This window comes from Parasteatoda tepidariorum, chromosome 1 (genome assembly GCF_043381705.1).
Source record: "Parasteatoda tepidariorum isolate YZ-2023 chromosome 1, CAS_Ptep_4.0, whole genome shotgun sequence".
NCBI lineage: Eukaryota > Metazoa > Arthropoda > Arachnida > Araneae > Theridiidae > Parasteatoda > Parasteatoda tepidariorum.
Window position 1 is genome coordinate 43,923,816 of NC_092204.1, and position 19,784 is coordinate 43,943,599.

At 28.2% G+C, this 19,784-nt stretch overlaps 1 protein-coding gene across 5 annotated transcripts in view; it reads left to right on the plus strand.

The window, feature by feature from the left end:
* Positions 1-4,091: 4,091 nt before the first annotated feature.
* The window catches only part of LOC107452690 (probable sodium/potassium-transporting ATPase subunit beta-3), a 38,819-nt gene continuing 23,126 nt past the window's right edge, over positions 4,092-19,784 (plus strand). The window contains exon 1 of one of the 5 annotated variants that reach the window (XM_043043698.2): positions 4,092-4,273. The gene's annotated coding sequence lies outside the window, so the exon portion shown is untranslated. Of the gene's footprint in view, positions 4,274-9,255; positions 9,358-9,435; positions 9,533-16,825; positions 17,126-19,784 lie in introns of those variants that run through there. The other 4 variants (XM_043043702.2, XM_071179389.1, XM_043043700.2 and 1 more) reach the window with 4 other exon arrangements.

A 19,784-nucleotide genomic window follows, 5' to 3' on the forward strand; every position in this document is an offset into this window, starting at 1 on the left:
TTTAGCCCAATTTAAAGTATTGGGAGTACAAATTAGTTCATTCCGTTTCTTTTTTGGTCAAAAATGCATTTTTTATTTCAGAACAAAATGAATGAACAGATTAATCAAAGTATTGTCCATCGCTGGCTACTACTTTTTTCCTCCTCTCTGGCAATTTTCGAATTCCATCTCGAAAAAATATTTCGTCTTTTGAGGCGATCCAAGTTAGGAGCCAATTTTCGATTTCTGCGAAAGATGTGAATCGGTGACCTGCGAATTCGTGCTGCATCCGATGGAACAACCAGTAATCAGAAGGAGCAATGTCCGATGGATGCGGTAAAATATCCCACTTGAGCGTTTCCAAATAATTTTTTGCGACATGAGGCCGACCGTTAACAGGCAGAAGAAATAGCTTTGTCATGTCTTTGCTCGTATTTCGGAAGTTTTCCTCGTAATGCACGGCTCAAACGAATCAATTGTAGCCTATATAGATCGCCCGTAATGAAATCGTCAGGTTGCAGCAGCTCATAGTATACAACACCCTTCTTCATTCACCATTCTTGAAAAGTCGAAACCATTCCCTAGATTTATCTGTTGGAGCATTGTCACCACAAACTTCTACAAGTATTCGAAGTGCTTCAGCTGCACTTTATTTCCAATTAAAGCAGAAACATAAAACCTCCCGCAAGTGCTTAGTTACCACAAAATTTAACATATTCAACAAAGTAAAATACAGGGTTTTTACAGCCAGTTTTGGCATTTTTTAAAATGCCTTATTAATTGATAAACTTATAAATTTTATCAGTAGCACATAGGGTAGAGGGGGGCTAGTGAGTTGAAACTATACAGAGAAAAATTGAATGTAAACATTGATTAAAAAAAAAAACATTATTTATAACATGCCCCCTTTGTTAAAATTTTGAAAATGAAATATGTTAATGAAGAGTAAAAAGAAAACTAGAAAGTTACTTTTGCAATTTAAAAACCTTTTTTTACAAATTTCTACTTAATGTGCATGGGCCTGTACAGTGCGCAAAAAAGTAAACTTGATGTAAAACTGAATAACTTGATGTAATGTTCGGATCTTCACTATCTAGGACTCATACTTAATAGTTTCTAGACGGTGAACTCAAATATCATAATTAGAGCCGAAATTGGACATAAAATGCACTTCTTTTGAACAAATATACATTTTTTTCCTCTTCGACGGATTCAGATTTCTGACCCCCAAAATGTAGGAGGTAGCTGCTATCTCGAAAATATGGTCCCAATAGTTAGGTCAGGAGAGCGGTCCTAAGCTTGCACCCCCTAATGTTAATTTTATTTTTTACGTATTTCGTTATAACTCAAAAACTTTTTAAGCGCATTGAAAAAGTTTTGCACAAACTTTTAAAATTTAAATTTGTATAATGCAAATATAAAATTTGTTTTTCCAAAGATACTTTCCCGCAAAAAATAACTTTCAGTAAATAGTAGTCGAAAAAATTTTGAATTGCTAGGTATATATTTTTTCATCATTTTAAAGATTGTAATTTTAAATGGCAAAATACAAAATTTGAGCGATGCTGGTCAAATAGTTCCTGAAAAATCGGATTAATTTTAAAATTCGATTCGCTCTGTACATCAACTTTTGCCAATCTTACAGAAAAAATGTAACCAGTGAATGAAAAAGTTATTCAAGATGTCCACTTAAGTCCCATGTCACTGAAATCAGATTCAGCCGGTGTGTACTGGTTCTTGAAATGGAAATATTTTTAAAAAAATAATATTAGGTTTCATTTAAAAATTATTCAATTCTTGTTAATTATTTAAAAATTTAGTCAATATTTTTTAAAAAAGAATACATAAAAAAATAAATGACTTGAATTCTGACATTAATAGAAATTGAAGGTATTTTTTATCTACTTTATTTCGATTTTCTCAAATTCACGACGAAATTAGGATCCCAAGGTATTAAGTCAACTATGTAAATAAGAAAAAACTAAAATATTGTTTAAATCGGAAAGCAATGAGAATCCTCTATTATTAATCAATTTATAAAGTCAGAAATAGTTAAAATGCAGTGTCGAAAAGTTAAAGACTACAGAGATTTTTTATTCTAAATAATTTCATAAAATTAATTTTCAGAAGTTGAGTTTTAAGAAATTTTATGATGCTGATGTTGTCGTAGACCATTAAGGCAATAGGTGCGATTGTTCTTGTTTACCAGTGGCGCCATCTATGGACAAGAATTCGAATTCTGACCCGTTTATAGAGCGGACCCATTCATTCATCCACAGATCATAATTTTGACCTGAACCAGAGAACGATCAATCTCCAATTCAGTACCCTCAGAGGTATAATTTGTTATAGTAACATGGAGGACTTTGTGACCAGACAGATTTAACGTGCACCAGTCACCATTTACTACACGGGGTGACTTCGGCCTGCTGGATTTGAGCTCCCGTTCTCATGAACGGGGGTTCAGCTCTCTACCAACCAGGCTATCGTGACCAAATGATTTTACGAAAATTATTAAAAGCAAAGTACATTCTCTTGAAGAAGGGGAAAAAAGCTGTTTTGAATTGTTGGATAGTAATAGACTAATAATTGTAGTAATAGACTAATAATTTCGTGAAGAATATGACATAAATAAAAATTCTGAATGTGAGCTAAAGCTTTCCAACAGAGGTTAATGTTAAGCTGGTAAGTGGCCACCGAAATGTTCGATTTGTATATAAATGTGTTGGGATTGATATTATGAAGGAACACTCAGAAGTTTAAAAATTAGCCTACCAGAGTCTTAACAAAAATATTTTGAGATAGAAAATTCATGTGAATGTAAGTTTTTTTGGATCTCATTTACACTGAATAATGGAAAGGATTGGAATATGTCTGGAAAAAAAAATACGTTATCAAACTTTACAATTATAAGAAAAATGCTTTAGTGCCGAAGTTTTTTTTTTTTATTTATCTTTTTAATTTTGATATTTTTACTTTATGTATCAGTACTCATTATTACCAACACCAAAAATGATAAAATGATCGATAAATTATTGAGAGAGACCACTTATGACATTGAGTTTAACGAAAATATTTAAGTTGCGTAAATAAATTAGAGCTAGAGTTACTTTACTTGTATTTTATGTCTAAATCTAGATATATGACAATAACAAACAAAATAACGGAATAACAATGCGAATCGAAAGAGCAGGGATGGTGCTATAGTGGTTTGGCGCATGCGAAGTTAGTGATCGCAACTCGAAAACAGAATAAGATAGGAGAAAGTGAATTACAAAGTATTTGCACAGTATCGATTAAGTATAGATACAGAAAGGTACCTTAAAGAGATTATTCCAAAGAACAAAAGACTTAAAGCATATATTTAATTGTTCGCAATTTTTCTACCCATGGTATGGTTTGGAACCCTTGCTTTATAACTTTGTCGTTAGCTTTTTCCACCGTATCTCGAATTTTTTTCGAGATAGTAAAGCGGAACGATTACTCAGTGATTTTTCACCAGATGATGCTGCAAACGGTTATATTCTATCAGATATCCACTTTACTGTATACTTCGATGCTTTATTTATTTATTTTTGTAACCATAACTTCAGCCGTTTGGCAATTAATTTGGTGGGTTTGGACTTTAGTGGACACCCTGTGTAACATTAATTATTCATTTTCTGCGTGGATTCATTGGTCCCCCTGTTAGGTAAACTAAGAGACAGCATCAAAGTAATTATATTTAAAACAAACAGCTTAATATGAAAATTCTAATGTACTCATTAAATTACGTATAAAGTATCATGTTTGTATCTATTATATAACAATTCAATGAATTCCTTAAACAGATGATGTTTTATTGTTCCATGACATCCTGAAAAAATGCCTGAAATAGTAAGAATCAGTAGCGTAACCGGCTTTTGTATCCGTAATTCAATATCTTTTTAATTGAGTTTTGCATCGTCATTTAAACTTTATGCCCATGAAAATATTTGTTATTAATGATCAGAGCATTCAAAACAAACAGCAAGTCATTGGAAAAGAAAAGTTTTGAAATTATCGTTTGCGTTTCCCGTCTACCATGTTGTAATCGAAAAAGGAATAAAAAGAATTCAAAAAATCCCAAATGCGTGTCATAAGCTTACTATCGCATCATCATCCGCACAAATCCGTAACCCGTTTACTGCGCATGTCTCGGAAAAAAACACTCTTATTTTTTTTTTCATCCTGTAAACACCAAATTCGATCTTCTAATTCCTTAGAATAGAGATGGAAATTAACTGAATTTGTTTGTAAATAACTTCTTTTACAGGTAAGCATTGGTTATTGTTATATTTTAAGCTGAAAAAGTTTAAAAAGAATTGTTTTCGCAGAATAAAAAACTATTTTCAAAATTAATAATTATCGAAGAAAATTTAGCAAAACTTTTTAAAATTTATATTACTTATATTTCAAGCGCATTTGAAGTAATAATAAATAAATAAATAGATACATTTAGCAAAAATTGATTATAATTATCTGTACTTTTTAAATTGATAAAATAATTTTAATTTGCCAATACCTTTAATTATTTAAAAAAAACAAAAAACATATTTCAGATAAATAAGGTTTATTTCAATTTACTTCCAAAGTTCTTACATTTTTATTTGATTCTTCATATTTGAGTTCTTCAGTTTTATAATATTATTTCATATTTGTCAATCTATATTTTGTAGATGAAAAAAAAAATCAGGATTTATTGCTGTGTCATTTAGACTTTAGCAATAATATTTTTATTTCATGCATAAATTTAAATTTGTTTGTGTATCATTATTACCTTTATTTGTATTTTTATTACACGTGTATTTTTGCTGCTATTATTTAATATTGGCATTTTGAACATTTGAACTTTAGTCGATATAAAGATTTAGAACATTTTTCAGAAAACTGTTACCATACTACCGATGCTAGCATACTTCTCCAAAACAAATAAAAATCATTTTTTAATGTGAGGTCGAGTTATAAGAAAAATTTTTGTCCAAAAAAAAATCAGCAAATGCCTAGGATAGAAGAAAAACTGTGCAGGTTATGCACTATGGAATTTTTACAAATAACAATGTGCAATAAGTTAGTAAGATTTATTTATCACCGATAATCATCAGTCGATCCGTATCGAATTTGTGGCCATATCAATATTCAATTCTGTATCTTTGTAATTTTGAGCCAAACACAGAAGACAGGGGAACTTCTGAGTAAAACATTGGAACAATTGAAGGAAACTAACCAGCGTTTAGTTACACATTCTTCACATGATCGACGGCTAGGACTCTAACACATGATCATAATGAAGATATTTTTTTTAAAAAATTCATCAGTCATCGTCGGGATTCGAACCTGAGTCGCCTAATATCCCTTGAATCAAACTTACTTTAAATATAAAGTATTCGAAGCAGGATGGCTTAGAGTAGAGCTTAGCGACTCATTCAAGTTCAAAACACGATGATGCCTGATTGATTTGAATATTATTGTTACCAGGCGCCGAACAATTACAAAACTACTGACAAAATTTACTTTGAGAGAGTCTCACTGATGTCGGGTTAACCACTGGAGTGTTTCAGGCCTTTCTTCTCAGGATCAGTTTTACTCAATAATTTTTCAAAAATCTATACTTTTTTTCTCATGAGCCAGATTCAAGTTCACAAACTTCCTAAGTCTGGAATTAAAAGTTGTATATTCACTGTATAGATTGGCAGATCCAAATAAAAATTAATTTAAGTGAATACAGCTTTAAATTTTTTTTTTAAAAAAAGTCTCAATAGTTTTTAGGAAAATCAATAAACAAAACTAATGAAAAGGATTTAGTTTTTCACTTTCGCTATATAAGGAAGTAATTTTAGTTATTTGATATTTTGAAGTCTTGATTCATTATTTGGTTGTTGTAATTTGTGGAGAAAAAAAATTAAGGTTTCTCTTGTGGATTGAACCACGTTGTGAATAGAGAGATTAGTTATAATATGAAGATTTTATTTTTACTACAGTATCGACAAATTTATTTTAAGAATATAATTGATGGATATTAAGAGCTATTAATAAATCTAACCTTAATTTTTATTTATTGAATATTTTTTGATTCATTAATTTCATTTAATTTTTAAAAGAATATGCGAAGAAACTAGTTTTTTCTTCTTCATGTGACTAATGCTCTGATATTATTATTATTTCAATTGTTATCAACCTTAAAAAAAACTGAACAGCATTTTTACCTTGCGTCTTTTCCCTCCCCTCCCTCTATTAAAACTTATCTAACGTATTTAACAGATTCCAACATATTTATCAAACTGGTGTTCAACAGATTCTTTTACATTTATCTAACATTTTCCAACGGCTTAATTAGTGTTCCACAATATGAAGTTATTGTATTTATTTATTAAGTTATGAAGTTATTTGTATTATTAACAGATTAAGTTATGAAGTTATTTGTATTATTAACAGATTAAGTTATGAAGTTAGTTGTATTATTAACAGATTAAGTTGTGAAGTTATTTAATAAGTCATGAAGTTATTGTTTATTTATTAAGTTATTTGTATTTATTTTTTAAAAATCGGGTAAAAATTTAAAAGAAATTTCAAAATGTGCTAAGTGATAACAGATTAAAAAATTTAAAAAAAATTTTAAAGCATATTTTTAAAAAGGTAGAAAGATTTCTAAAAGGCAAAGAAATAAAATATTTCCCTCTCTATATGTAGAAAAGCTTTTTTGTTTTTTAATGGATTAAGTTTAAACTTTATTTTTACAATCAATTTACGTGTGTGAAAAATAATTTTAGATTATCTTTTAATAGGTATAAAAATAACAGAAATTGTAATTTTTTGCAATCATAATTTTAAAGAGAATGATTCATAAATAATAATAATGAAATAATGTATTACATTTTTACCAGTAAAAATGTTCTTGAAAGAAATGTACCAAGTACTTTTAAGAGTAAAGTGATAAAAAAAAATTCTGAATTAAGTGAAAACAAAATTTAAAACTGTCTGAATGTTTACTAACTGCAAGAATCACAGTTCATAATATTTTTACGTATAATTTTTAAAATATTTTGAAAGCGTTATCTTTGTAATTTCTATATAAATTTCACAATAACCAACCATTTATGAAGTATAAAGAATATACCATAGCAAAGACTATACTATATCAGTGAAATATTTTAAAACGTCGAAATAAATTCTTTTAGTTCTCACTAAGCATTTCCGTTAAATGAAAAATATTTATTTCAAAATATTTTAAACTCAGTTTCAAAATATCTTGACTCGTTCTAAGGTTCTAGGACGATATAATTGTTTTCTTTGTTCTCCAAATTATCACAAAGTAAGTTACCAATATTATTCTCCAAATTAAGTTTTGAAATTTCGTAGACTGAACAGAAGCATTTATTCTTTAAATTATTTATTTTGTAGCCTAATAACTTGGATAATTTACTGTGTAAGATCACGATGCAAATTAATTTTATTAATGTATTTATTTATACCTTTCTTTATGCGTTAGAGCTCACCATATTTCAAAGGAAAAGTAAAAATTTGTTAAAGAGAGAATTAAAACTAAAAAAAAAGTTTTACGCTTAAAACTGTATAAAAACTATATTTTAAGTATAACGAAAAGTTGGTCAGTCTGCCAGTGATCATAAAGTCGAATACGAATTTTATAAAAGAAAAAAGTTTCCTGTGAAAAACCGTTAATAATTTTACTCTATCGTTTAAAGCCTGATAATTTTGTTACCTTCTTTAATAACTTACGATGCCAATTAATTTTATTAATTGAACTTCATGCATACTTTTTTTAAGATATTCGACTGGTTTAAACGCAATTTTAAAAATAAAAAAAAAGATGGCTTAACTAAAATTTAAAATTTTTGTTTGGTGAGCAAGGGAAGGGTCTTAAAATTGCAAGTAAAGTTTTAAAATTTTTTTGAAATTTTTTTTCAAAATAAGGGCAAATTTGAACTTAAAAACTACAAACTTTTCACGTCACGCTAACAGCTCTACAACAAATTGTAATGCATAAATTTATAAATAATATTTTTTCCAGATCAATAAAGTGATTACTTGTGTTCTTAACTAAAACTATAAAAGCATTTAAAAAAAAACTATGAAATAGAACTAAATATGTTGCTTAAAACTAAATTTTTAAAGAAAAACTCTAAATATTCTTACTTAAAGCTTGATAGAAATTACAAATTCAAACTTAGACCTTGGCTTTTGGTTCAAAACATCGACAAAATCTACATACAAACTTTCAAAGAATTCTACAGACTTTTTTTGTATTGTAATGTATGTGAGCGAAATTTTTTTTTCAAAACCAACGTTCTTCAGAAAATTCTGAAATGTAAGAAAAATCTGTCAACAAAAACCCGTGTTTGTGACCCGTGTTCGAATCTGAGCGATGGCAGGTGAATGAGAAATCCGCACCCGACTCGTACCGACCACAATGACGTAAAATATACTCAGTGATAGACAGAACATGGGTTAGAGTCCCTTTTGCGTCAGGTTTACTGTGAGAAGTTATCGTGGCTTTCTTCTCCAATTAACGTAAATGGGGTTAGTTCCATAAAACAATCATCCACAAAGGTAAATTTCTTCCAATACTTGATTCAGTAATTCCCTTTACTTCTGGATTGGGTCGACTGTTCACATACATTAATGGTTATTAATATATATATNTAAATTGATAGTTAATTTTGCTGGAACTCAGTGGCTCAAATTTATATTTTGTGCTTAATTTTGGAAATTTAACTTGAAAAATTTATTTAATTGTTTGAAAACGCATGGTCTGTTATAAGAACAGTGTTTGGTCTGAAGTGAAACGTTTCACTCAAGTATGTTCAGTTTAAATAGGTAAATTGATAGTTAATTTTGCTGGAACTCAGTGGCTCAAATTTATATTTTGTGCTTAATTTTGGAAATTTAACTTGAAAAATTTATTTAATTGTTTGAAAACGCATGGTCTGTTATAAGAACAGTGTTTGGTCTGAAGTGAAACGTTTCACTCAAGTATGTTCAGTTTAAATAGGTAAATTGATAGTTAATTTTGCTGGAACTCAGTGGCTCAAATTTATATTTTGTGCTTAATTTTGGAAATTTAACTTGAAAAATTTATTTAATTGTTTGAAAACGCATGGTCTGTTATAAGAACAGTGTTTGGTCTGAAGTGAAACGTTTCACTCAAGTATGTTCAGTTTAAATAGGTAAATTGATAGTTAATTTTGCTGGAACTCAGTGGCTCAAATTTATATTTTGTGCTTAATTTTGGAAATTTAACTTGAAAAATTTATTTAATTGTTTGAAAACGCATGGTCTGTTATAAGAACAGTGTTTGGTCTGAAGTGAAACGTTTCACTCAAGTATGTTCAGTTTAAATAGGTAAATTGATAGTTAATTTTGCTGGAACTCAGTGGCTCAAATTTATATTTTGTGCTTAATTTTGGAAATTTAACTTGAAAAATTTATTTAATTGTTTGAAAACGCATGGTCTGTTATAAGAACAGTGTTCGGTCTGAAGTGAAACATTTAACTGAAGTATGTTCAGTTGAAATAGGTAAATTGATAGTTTATTTTGCTGGAGCTCAGTGGCTCAAACTTATATTTTGTGCTTAATTTTGGAAATTTAACTTGAAAAAATTATTTAATTGTTTGAAAACGTATGGTCTGTTATAAGAACAGTGTTCGGTCTGAAGTGAAACATTTCATTCAAGTTGGTTCAAATAGTCTATAGGCAAGTTTTCAAGATAATCCATAGGCTATAAGTCGATGGAGCATAGTGGCTTAGTATTATATACCGTGCGTAATTCTTTAGATTCTTATATATAACGTTACATACGTAATTTGAAAGCATATGGTGCCTAAGCATAGCAGCTGTTAGCCTTAAGCAAAACGTTTCATTCAAGGTAGTTCAGGTAAGATAATTTATTGGTAAATTAGTAATATATTTTGATGGAGCTCAATGGCTGAATTCTGTGCGTAATTGAAAGTATAGTTTAATTTAAGGTAGTGCAGTTAAGATTGTCTGTAGGTACATTAATTTATTTTGATGAAGTTTAATGGCATAATTTGATGTTCTGCAGCACATTTTTTCCAATGAACTTGAAAATTTGATTCATTCGTTTGAAGGCGCATGGTGTATAATAATAGTGTATGATCTGAAGCGAAACGTTTTATTCAAAGTAATATAGTTACGACAACACTTTGGGGAATTTTGTTGTTGTTGTTTTCTGTTGTATGAAACCTTTTAACGTATTTTTAATTTTTTAACGTTGCTGATTTCAAATCCGCAATCGGTTTCTCTCTCTCCAAGTTTCAGTTTTATTTAAATGACGTTTTTAGTCTATATTTTGTCGAAATGTACTACTTTAAAAACGTTATATACAACAAGGAGTTGCATAAACATCACGACAAACTTCTAAGGGACTTAAGCACATCATCAGGATTGAAATTGTATAGAACTCATGCCTAGAATTTTCTTAAAACGCAGGTAAAGACCATTTCTTATTGTGATTTGTTTCTTCGCTTGTATCTGAACATGTCATAATAGAGAAGCGCTCTGCAATTTTAATCTTGTTGATGTGCCTTAACTCCCCTAGAAGTTTGTTGCAGCATTTACGCTACTCCTTGCTATATAAAACGTATTTAAAAATGTACATTTAATAAAAAAATAGACGAAAATGTTCTTAAAAACTGCAGCTTTAGGAGCAAAAGTAATTTCAGATTTGAAGTTCCCACACCCGAATTAGACAAGATCAAGTATTTGTATAAATGCAACAAACATTTTTTCTCCAGTGCAATTAATCAAATTAAGATAATCTATTGATAAATTAGTTTCTTATTTTTATAGAACTGAGTGACTCGTTTTTGTATTGTGTGAGCTTTTTTTAAAATTTAACTTTAAAATTTGATTTATTTGTGTGAAATAGTACAATCTGTAATCATAATGAACGTTAAAACCGCTGGCTGTCTGAAGAAGAAATCTTCATTCAAGGTGATTTTTTACTTTTTTTTTCAGTTAGAATAATCTAAGGACGCACTAACGACCTGAATAGTTAACTCTTACATTAAATACTGTAACTTTAACTAAATTACGCAAGCATTCAAGCGTACAAAATTACGCAAACCAAGTTTAAAATATTTTTTAGAACAAGTTTGAACATAGAGTTTTCCTATACTCATGAAGAAATAGCTTTAAAGTTCTTTTTTTATAATTCTCCGATATTTAAATCATTATTTTTGTCTGCGTCACTAAAATGAAATAATGGGAGATCAGTATTTTGATTATTTGTTGCAAATCAAAAGTTACAACATTCGAAACTAGCATAAAAAAAGAATTAGTAGATTAATGGAGAGACGGGACCTCAAAAGTCCATTCGGTTATTTTCTTCAACTAATCTACGGATTTCAACACAAATGACGCCCCAGGAATATGGACTTATAAATATTAACATGCAATCACGTAACGAAGATAGTAATGGAATTTGAAGTACTCCATTCAGAATGTTAATGAACAAGAAGTTATTTTGGGTTACTAGTTATCAGTAGAACTATTAGAATAACTAGAATTATCCATATTATACCGACCGTCTGCATACCTATTAAAACTATAACGTGGGTTTGACATTACTTTGACACCGCATATTTATTAACTGTACATATTATATAGTTCATACATAACAGGGGGGTGACATACCTTGTTAGGAAGAGTACCACTTTTATCAGACAAAAAAAAAAAAAAAAAAGAAAAAAAAAATATTATGCATAACACTTTCCGCTTTTTCAACTCATTGCAACATATAAAAAGTTTTTTCTTTTCTTTTTAAAAATGTGTTATTTATAGACTGATTATGGGATTGTTACATAAATAGAGCCTTTTTCTTGTAAGTTTGAATAGTAGGGGTTTAAAAAATATTGAAACAAAGAAGAAAAAAGTACCAACTTAAATTTTATTGTTGAAAAACAATTATAAAGATCCTGTAAGTTAGGTTATATATAGAATAAAAATTATCAGTTAATCTTGAACAATATTTGATTTGATTTTATTCATATTAGGAAACATTTATTCTCTATTATGTTTAAATATAATATTTATTAATATAATATTTAAATATGAAATTTTAAATATTATATTACTGTAATACATTAAAAATAATCGTTAAGGTTTGCAAAATTACTTGCTTGTACAATTTTTTAAAATATAATGTTATTTCAGCAGTAATAAGGCTTTTACGGATTCCTCAATGCGACTTTTTTTGTTAAAAATTTTTGTTTTTATAAATCTTCGTGTGGCGCTGTCTTCAATCTGTGGCACGTATGCTGCGAGTTGAGCATCCATGATATAAAATAATGTCTACATTTATAGTATAGGGTCCTATACAATAAATTCAGGCATATCCTATGAGATACAACATAATTATACTATCGTAATTGAATATCCACTTAAAAACGAAATATTTCTTTAACCAAACAAATATCCTTTTAAGTTCTCTATCTTTTAAACACGCTCACTGTTAATGCATTATTTATTTATTGAAAAAGAAAATCATTCTGCAGAGCTAGTTTGACGACTCTACCTGAGTTCCAACTCAATTACAGACACCTTTTAACCGCTTTGACATCATTATATTGTCTGCAAGCAATGCATTATAGTGTATATCTCATTAAAATGTAATATCACTTTGCTTATATGAAACTTTTTTTAGTGATTATTTCGTTTTTGTTGTAATACTTATTTTTGCGTTTTAATACATATTTTGAGCTGTGCATGGTAAATTAACCAAATATATGGATCTAAATGTTTGCATGGTATATGAAGTATAGCTCTTTCTTGAAAGGCGGTCACGACGTCTTCTTCAATTTTTATTCGTTTACTTAAATCCATATACGGCGAAACAAGAAAAAAGCGAAATTAATAATAAGATGCATAAACTTTCGACCGCTCTCGTGACTAAACGATTGGGACCATATTTTCCAAATTGTTGCCCCCCCCCCCACTAATGTTTGGTAATCAAAAATCCAAAGCCATCAAAAAAAGTCATACTTAATCAGAAAAAATATGTTTTTTGTCTCTGATTCTGCACATTAAATAATAGTTTTGAGAACGAGGTTTTGAGAACGGTTTTGAGAACGAGGAAACAGGATTACTAAAACAAAAGTTATTCTGAGTAATGCCGTTTGTTTGGTTCACTGTGAAATTGATACAATTTCTTTTGCGGGTTATTTTTAAATAATTTTTTCATTAAAATGGAGGACTGTTTAACGAGAAATGCGATGAGGCTGTCGTAGATTTATGTGCAGTAACCAGAAAAAAATACCCTCTAAGCAAAGTATAAATTTCAATAATCATATTTTTCCGTTACTTTCCTAAATGCCAGTCTACATTAAGTTTATTAAATACTTAAATATCCGCATAATAACATCTTTTCTAGATATTAGTAATTAAAATGCATGACTCATTTAAATTTTTACTAACTCGAAATTATTTGCCGGATTCCATTTGAATTTTATATTTTGTGATTTAAATTTAAATAGCTTTAAAAAATGTAAAAATATAAAGGTTTAATTTTTTTTAACTAATAATAAATAAAATAATAAAAATTAGAAATTACTAAAAATATTTTTTGCTTGAAATTACCTTTGAATTACCTGTAAGTGAATTTTATTATTGTGGACAAAAACCTCTTAATTAGTTAACAACATCGCGAGTCGTGTCAAAACATACAAAAAGTGAAATTAACATTAAGGGATCTAAATTTTCTGCTGTTTTCCTATCTATTGGGATCATATTTTTGCCCTTCTTTGACCTTGCTACCTTCTTTCATATTTTAACTGTCAAAATTTTTTTATCCACCCTAAACAACGCCTGCTATATTCAAAGAAATTTTTTTCTGTCTGAGTTTGCTAGCACTTAGACGTGATAACTAGCACTAATCTATTGGCATATTCGAGGTTAATTCTTTGAATCAATTAGACTGGAACTTGATACGTAAAAATTCGATTATCGGAGCAAGAGTTATTCGTGTTGATTCTAATGAAAGTTGTCTTCCATGAAAAAGTAATGTAAAAAAGTTTTTAACTGCCTCTGCAACCGTAAAATTTCTCACTACTACATAATGAGCTTTTAGATTTCAGTAGTCTATATATATAAAATGAATGTGTGTCTGTCTGTGTTTGTGTCCTTTATAGACTCCTTAACCATCCGACAAAAGGCGATGAAATTTGCCTCGCAGATAGTTTCAAGCACGAGGAAAGTCACTGTCAACATTAGAACATTCTACGACAAATCGTTCTTGCAGGATGAGCGAAAAACGAAATGGAATTGTCTGATTAGTTAAGCTTTAGCCATTGTTTTAAATTTAGCGATTCAATTTTCACATATTTTAAAGATAACATCGGTGATAATTGCTAAATTATAGCTCTGTTTGAACAAAAATTAGTTTATTGATTGCACGTATTTGAATATTGAATTATTTTATATTTGCTATGTCAGATAAATTCAATGAGCAACATGATGTGGTAACACGCGAGGGCTACTTCACCAAATTTATACTTTAAAAGTTGTCTGATACCAGGTATTTTTTTTAATTATATTTCTTTTAAAACATTTTTCTAAATAACTATTTATTTAAAATCAACGATAATTGAACAGAAAAAAATATTTATGTATTTAAAGGCAAAATTAATGTGAATGTTGTATTTATTTGTTTAGGTGAAACGTAAAAAAATCTCCACATTATTATTGATGCCAATATGCTTAATGATTTTAAATAATAAATGCATATTGAAATAAAAGAAATAAGTTTTGTACTAGAAAGCAAAAGCAATGGAATTAATCTATTTATTTGTCTANGATCGGTGGCGTGCCCAAAATATTGTGTCTCGCGCCATAAATGGCACGCGTGCCATTGGTTCGCCCTCCCTGGTCTAGAAGAACCGTAAGAAATCGTCATATTATCATTGGCGACAATGATGCCTAATTAATGTTGGTAATTTGTTAATTGACATAAGAAACTGATCAAAATTATAGCAAAAATATTGGAGAAAAGATACTTATTCATTTTGATTCGACATATTATTACTGACACTAATGCTTTATTAATACTGATAATATGTATTAATTAAAATAAAATAATATAGGCTATGTGCTAAAAAGCAAAGTTAAAGGAGAAAAGGTTAATAAAAAATTTGCTTAGGAAAACCGTAGAAAATTACTATTTACAAATGATGCTTAATTCATATGTATCCCTGACGGTAGTATGTACTACTGGTGTTATAATAATTGGTGCAATTTTGATAAGAATTCTACAACAGGTTTTCCGTGGTTTCAGAAAATATTTCTCCTGTGGTAGCAGAGATAGTTTATTAATATTTTAATGAATGAGAACAAAAGAACTTTGTTCTTCCACTACTAAATATTTTAATAGTAAGTAAAAGGTTAGATAGAGAAATGGCCATTATTCCAATCTAGGTATAAAATATTGTAATGATATATTTCGTGATGATTAAAACAGAACCAATACTAAGCAGTTAAATACCAATACTTTAGAACGGCCCCTTGAAAAGGATACGTACCGGAGAAAATCATTTGATAATGGTAAATTTTGACTATCATGGTTTGGCCGCCAGTAATAGCATCATGCCAAGTGAGGCTAAATACATTTTATCTTTATTCTAATGGGATGAACTACAAAAAAACAAGTTTTACTTACTTCGATAACGTAAAGCCACCGTAAAGGGCAACAAATAATATTAAATAAAAAAATGAAATTATTTTAGCTGTATTAATTGAAAAACTTAGGGGAAGAAGCAGGTAAGTGACATTTTCAGAATGAAGAAAACAGTTGTATCCGAACTGTTTTATTACCAATTTAATAGAAGACGGGACTAATAATTCTTCGCTTTATTGTTCTTAATTTTAAATAAAGCCTAACTACCTAAAAAATAAAACCTTATTGCCTAATTTGAAATAAAAAATCATACTAGCATACTAAAAGTTTATGTGATTAGTTGTGTTAAGATTTAAAGAAAGGCAAAACCAGTGATTCATTAATTCCCCTAAAATATCCCTTACCTGGTTCTTAAATCAAGCTCTTTAATTGTGTCGGTATATGCTTTTCAGTTATGAGCGAGATTTCGTACTGTTTCTTTATTCTGATTTATTGATTCTTTACTTATTTTTCATTCAACCCGTGCGAAGAACGGGCATTCAGCTAGTAAGTTATAAATATTAGAACCTATGCTTGTTAGTATAAATATAAATTTATGAGAAGGCAATTTTATAATTGNAAAAAAATTTTAAAAAAATCAGGGGTCAATTTATATTCCAGTAATAAAGTTGAACATTCGTTGATCATGAAATATCAATAAATCACAAACAATGAGATAGATATAAATAACTCTGTATCAATTTAATTCTTTCAAAATTTATTTTAATATGTCATATACAATTAATATGCTATAGTATGGAGTTGACATTAAATGAATTGTTCAAAAAATAAAAATGAATAGATCATAAACAGTACATAGCAACGAAAATAAACGGTTAATTTACCCCATATTTAATATCGTACGATGAGCGTTTGAAGAAAGCATTTATTTATATCAGTCTGTTCTTCCATTTTAATACAAAATAAAAATTCATAATAACATCAACAGCTTTATGATACACTCTGTCGTTCAGTATTGTGAACAAAAATCTGTTAACTGCATATAGGCGGAATCCAGCTGTCAATGATTGTGTTTCGTAAGAATGCTTAAAAATTGTTAGTTTACAATGGATGGAATGTGATAAGGAAAATACGTTTAGTGATGATTATTTAAAATTATCCCACTTTTGAGACGGAGAAGTAAAAAAAGTTGACTTAAACATACCTCGAAATGTAATTCGTGCTTACAACGATAAGCTTCGGAAATCAGGGCTAAGACGTTCTATTAATGTAAATGCTATGAAATACATTCGGTTTCATTTTTGAGAGGTAATCGTTGTTTAGAGGTGCGGTCTTTAAAGGAAATTTGAATGTTTTTTAATTGAATGTTGAATTGTACTTGTAAGTATGAAATATTATAATATGGTGTTGAATTAAAAAGAATATAAGATAATAATTGAGTTTTAAGGTATCTGACTGAAGTGAAAATATACAATTTCGATGTAAGTTTCGAATGTTTTTACTGTCTATCTATTTATGAACTTCTCTTCATTAGCTTTTTAAGTATCCTTAAATTGAAAATTAATGTTATGATTTCCAATAAATTTTTTTTTTATGTAAAATTAATTGTTTCAGTATTTTTTGACAGTTACATACTTTTAATGCATTTTCATAGAGTAACATTGATTTTGAGAAAATCTCTTTACACCAACATAGAATATTTTTTTTTAATGGAATTATCTGAAACTTCGCATACAGATGTTATATAATGTGAACAATGTTTTGAATTAAAAGCTAATTCTTAAGTTTAAATTTATTATTTTTATCCTGCTTTTAAGTAGTAATGTTTAAAGAATCAATATTGAACGATAGTTATTTTTATTTCATTAAATATTTGAAATTTCTTAAAGATTTTAGTTCAAAACATAGGTAACCATATTATTGATCGGGAAGAAATTTTTTTGTCGATATTTATGAATTATTTTTTTGTTGTAGAGTTGCAAATCATAAATAAAATGATTGTAGTTTTTATACTCAAATTTGCATTCATTTTGAAAAATATTTTATAGAATTTTAAAGTTTACTTCAGATTTATAATTTCAGGATCCCTCTTACCGAAAATAAAACTAAAATTTTACTTAATGCTGTTTTTTATTTTTTAAAAAAAATGTGTCTAACCCAGTCGGACACCTTATGAATGCATTAGTTCTTATTAAAAATTTGAACAAACGTAAAGCTCAATAGAGTGACATAAGAATATTGTGCCATTAAAATTGAGTATTGAACTATAAGAAGTTAATAAAATAGTTTAGTGTCATTTTCTACTGAGGAATGTAATATATTATAATTGAGTGCTATTTTATTCTTGTAAGAATGTAATATTGTAATTGTAGATTAAAATATTCTAGAAGTCTAAGAATGTAATATCATAATCGGGAAGTGAATTAGAAGAGTATTATTGAGTATTGCTTTGAAGACTGTACTCAAACTCAATAGAAGTATGGGACATAAAAGACATAAGACTTAACGGAAATATAAACTATTACGGTCAATAAAGTGACATAAGATTATTGAGCAATTAAATTGAGTATTGAATAATCGGATTATAATACTATTATTATAATTAAGTATTGAATATTATAAATATAATATAGGTGAGAATTTGAACTACAATAAATTAATATTATAATTGAGTGTTAAATTGTTACGTAAATTAAATTGATACGTAAGAATGTAATATTATAATTGTGTTATTGAATTATAAGAAATATTACACTTGAGTATTCATTTTTAAGAATGTAATAGTTCTTAATATAAATGTGAGACATAAGTGACATAAGGAGCAACTCAAACGTACTCAATAAAGTGACGTAAGCATACTGGGTCATTGTAACTGAGTATCGAGTTATAACAATTTATTATTATAATTGTGTTAAATTATACTTGTAACGTAAGAATGTAATACTATAATTGGTTATTGAATTATAACAAATACCATATTTGAGTTTTAATTTTCCATATTAGTTCTTAACAGGAACATGAGACATAAGACTCAATAGAGTCACATAAGAATACTGGATCATTATAATTGAGCAAAAAAAGAAAATGCAACAATATTATTATTATTAAGTCTTGCATTTCATAAATGTAATATTTTATTATTGAGAATTATGAATATGAAATAACTATAAAAGGTATTCAATTATAAGGAGATAATATAATTATAAGAATTGGATTCTGAATTCATTTCTCTTTAAGAAAACATTCATAAGTTTAAAAAAGCCGTGGAAGTTTTTGTATATTGTCTTTTTTCTTGTACTTTAATTAAAACTTTTAGGATAAACAAGAGAAGCGAAAATAGATCTCTTAAACTGTATTTTGTTGGTGTAAATATTTTCAATCATGTTGTAATTTAACATACGTTATTGTTTAGAATTATTTTACAAATAATAATATTACGCAAAAAATTAAAATAAATTTAATAAGATATTTCGCGCATCTTTCCTTGGGAGACAGGAAAATGAGATAAATGCTGTCATATAATAATAGATAGGTTATTTCTTCCAATTATTTCTCAATGTGAAGTTGATGAAATTATAGAATGTTATTGTCTTATTTATCGTTGTCTTCATTCAATAGAATAGATTTTCTATTATTTATATCCTTTTCATGCATGTATTTTATGATTATTATGCATAAGATATGAATTATTGTGGAACCTAAAAAAAACTGATGATTCAATGCTATTGGAACTTTTTAGTGGTTGCAATATACAAAAACTATTGTTGAAAGATTTGAGTTTCCACAAAATGATGAAAGGCTTTTAGTTACTTTTATATTATTAATGTTATCAATAGGAAAAAGACCAAAATTGTTATTGCTAAAATTGTTATTGTTGTATAAAATTTTAAGTATAACTGTTTTAATAGTTATGTTTTTGATAAGCAAAGAAATATTTAATATTTTTTTGAATTTTTGATATTATTTGTACTATTTACGATTATTTTTTCATGGCTCTTTTTGACAAGTTAAATCTAAAGTTAAATCAAGTTAAATTAAGTTAAATCTAAAACATTTTCAGAACTGCCTTCAAAAGAAAGAAAAAAGTGCATTTTTTAAAATTTCCATATGAGAATACACATTAAAAAAAGGCTATTTAAA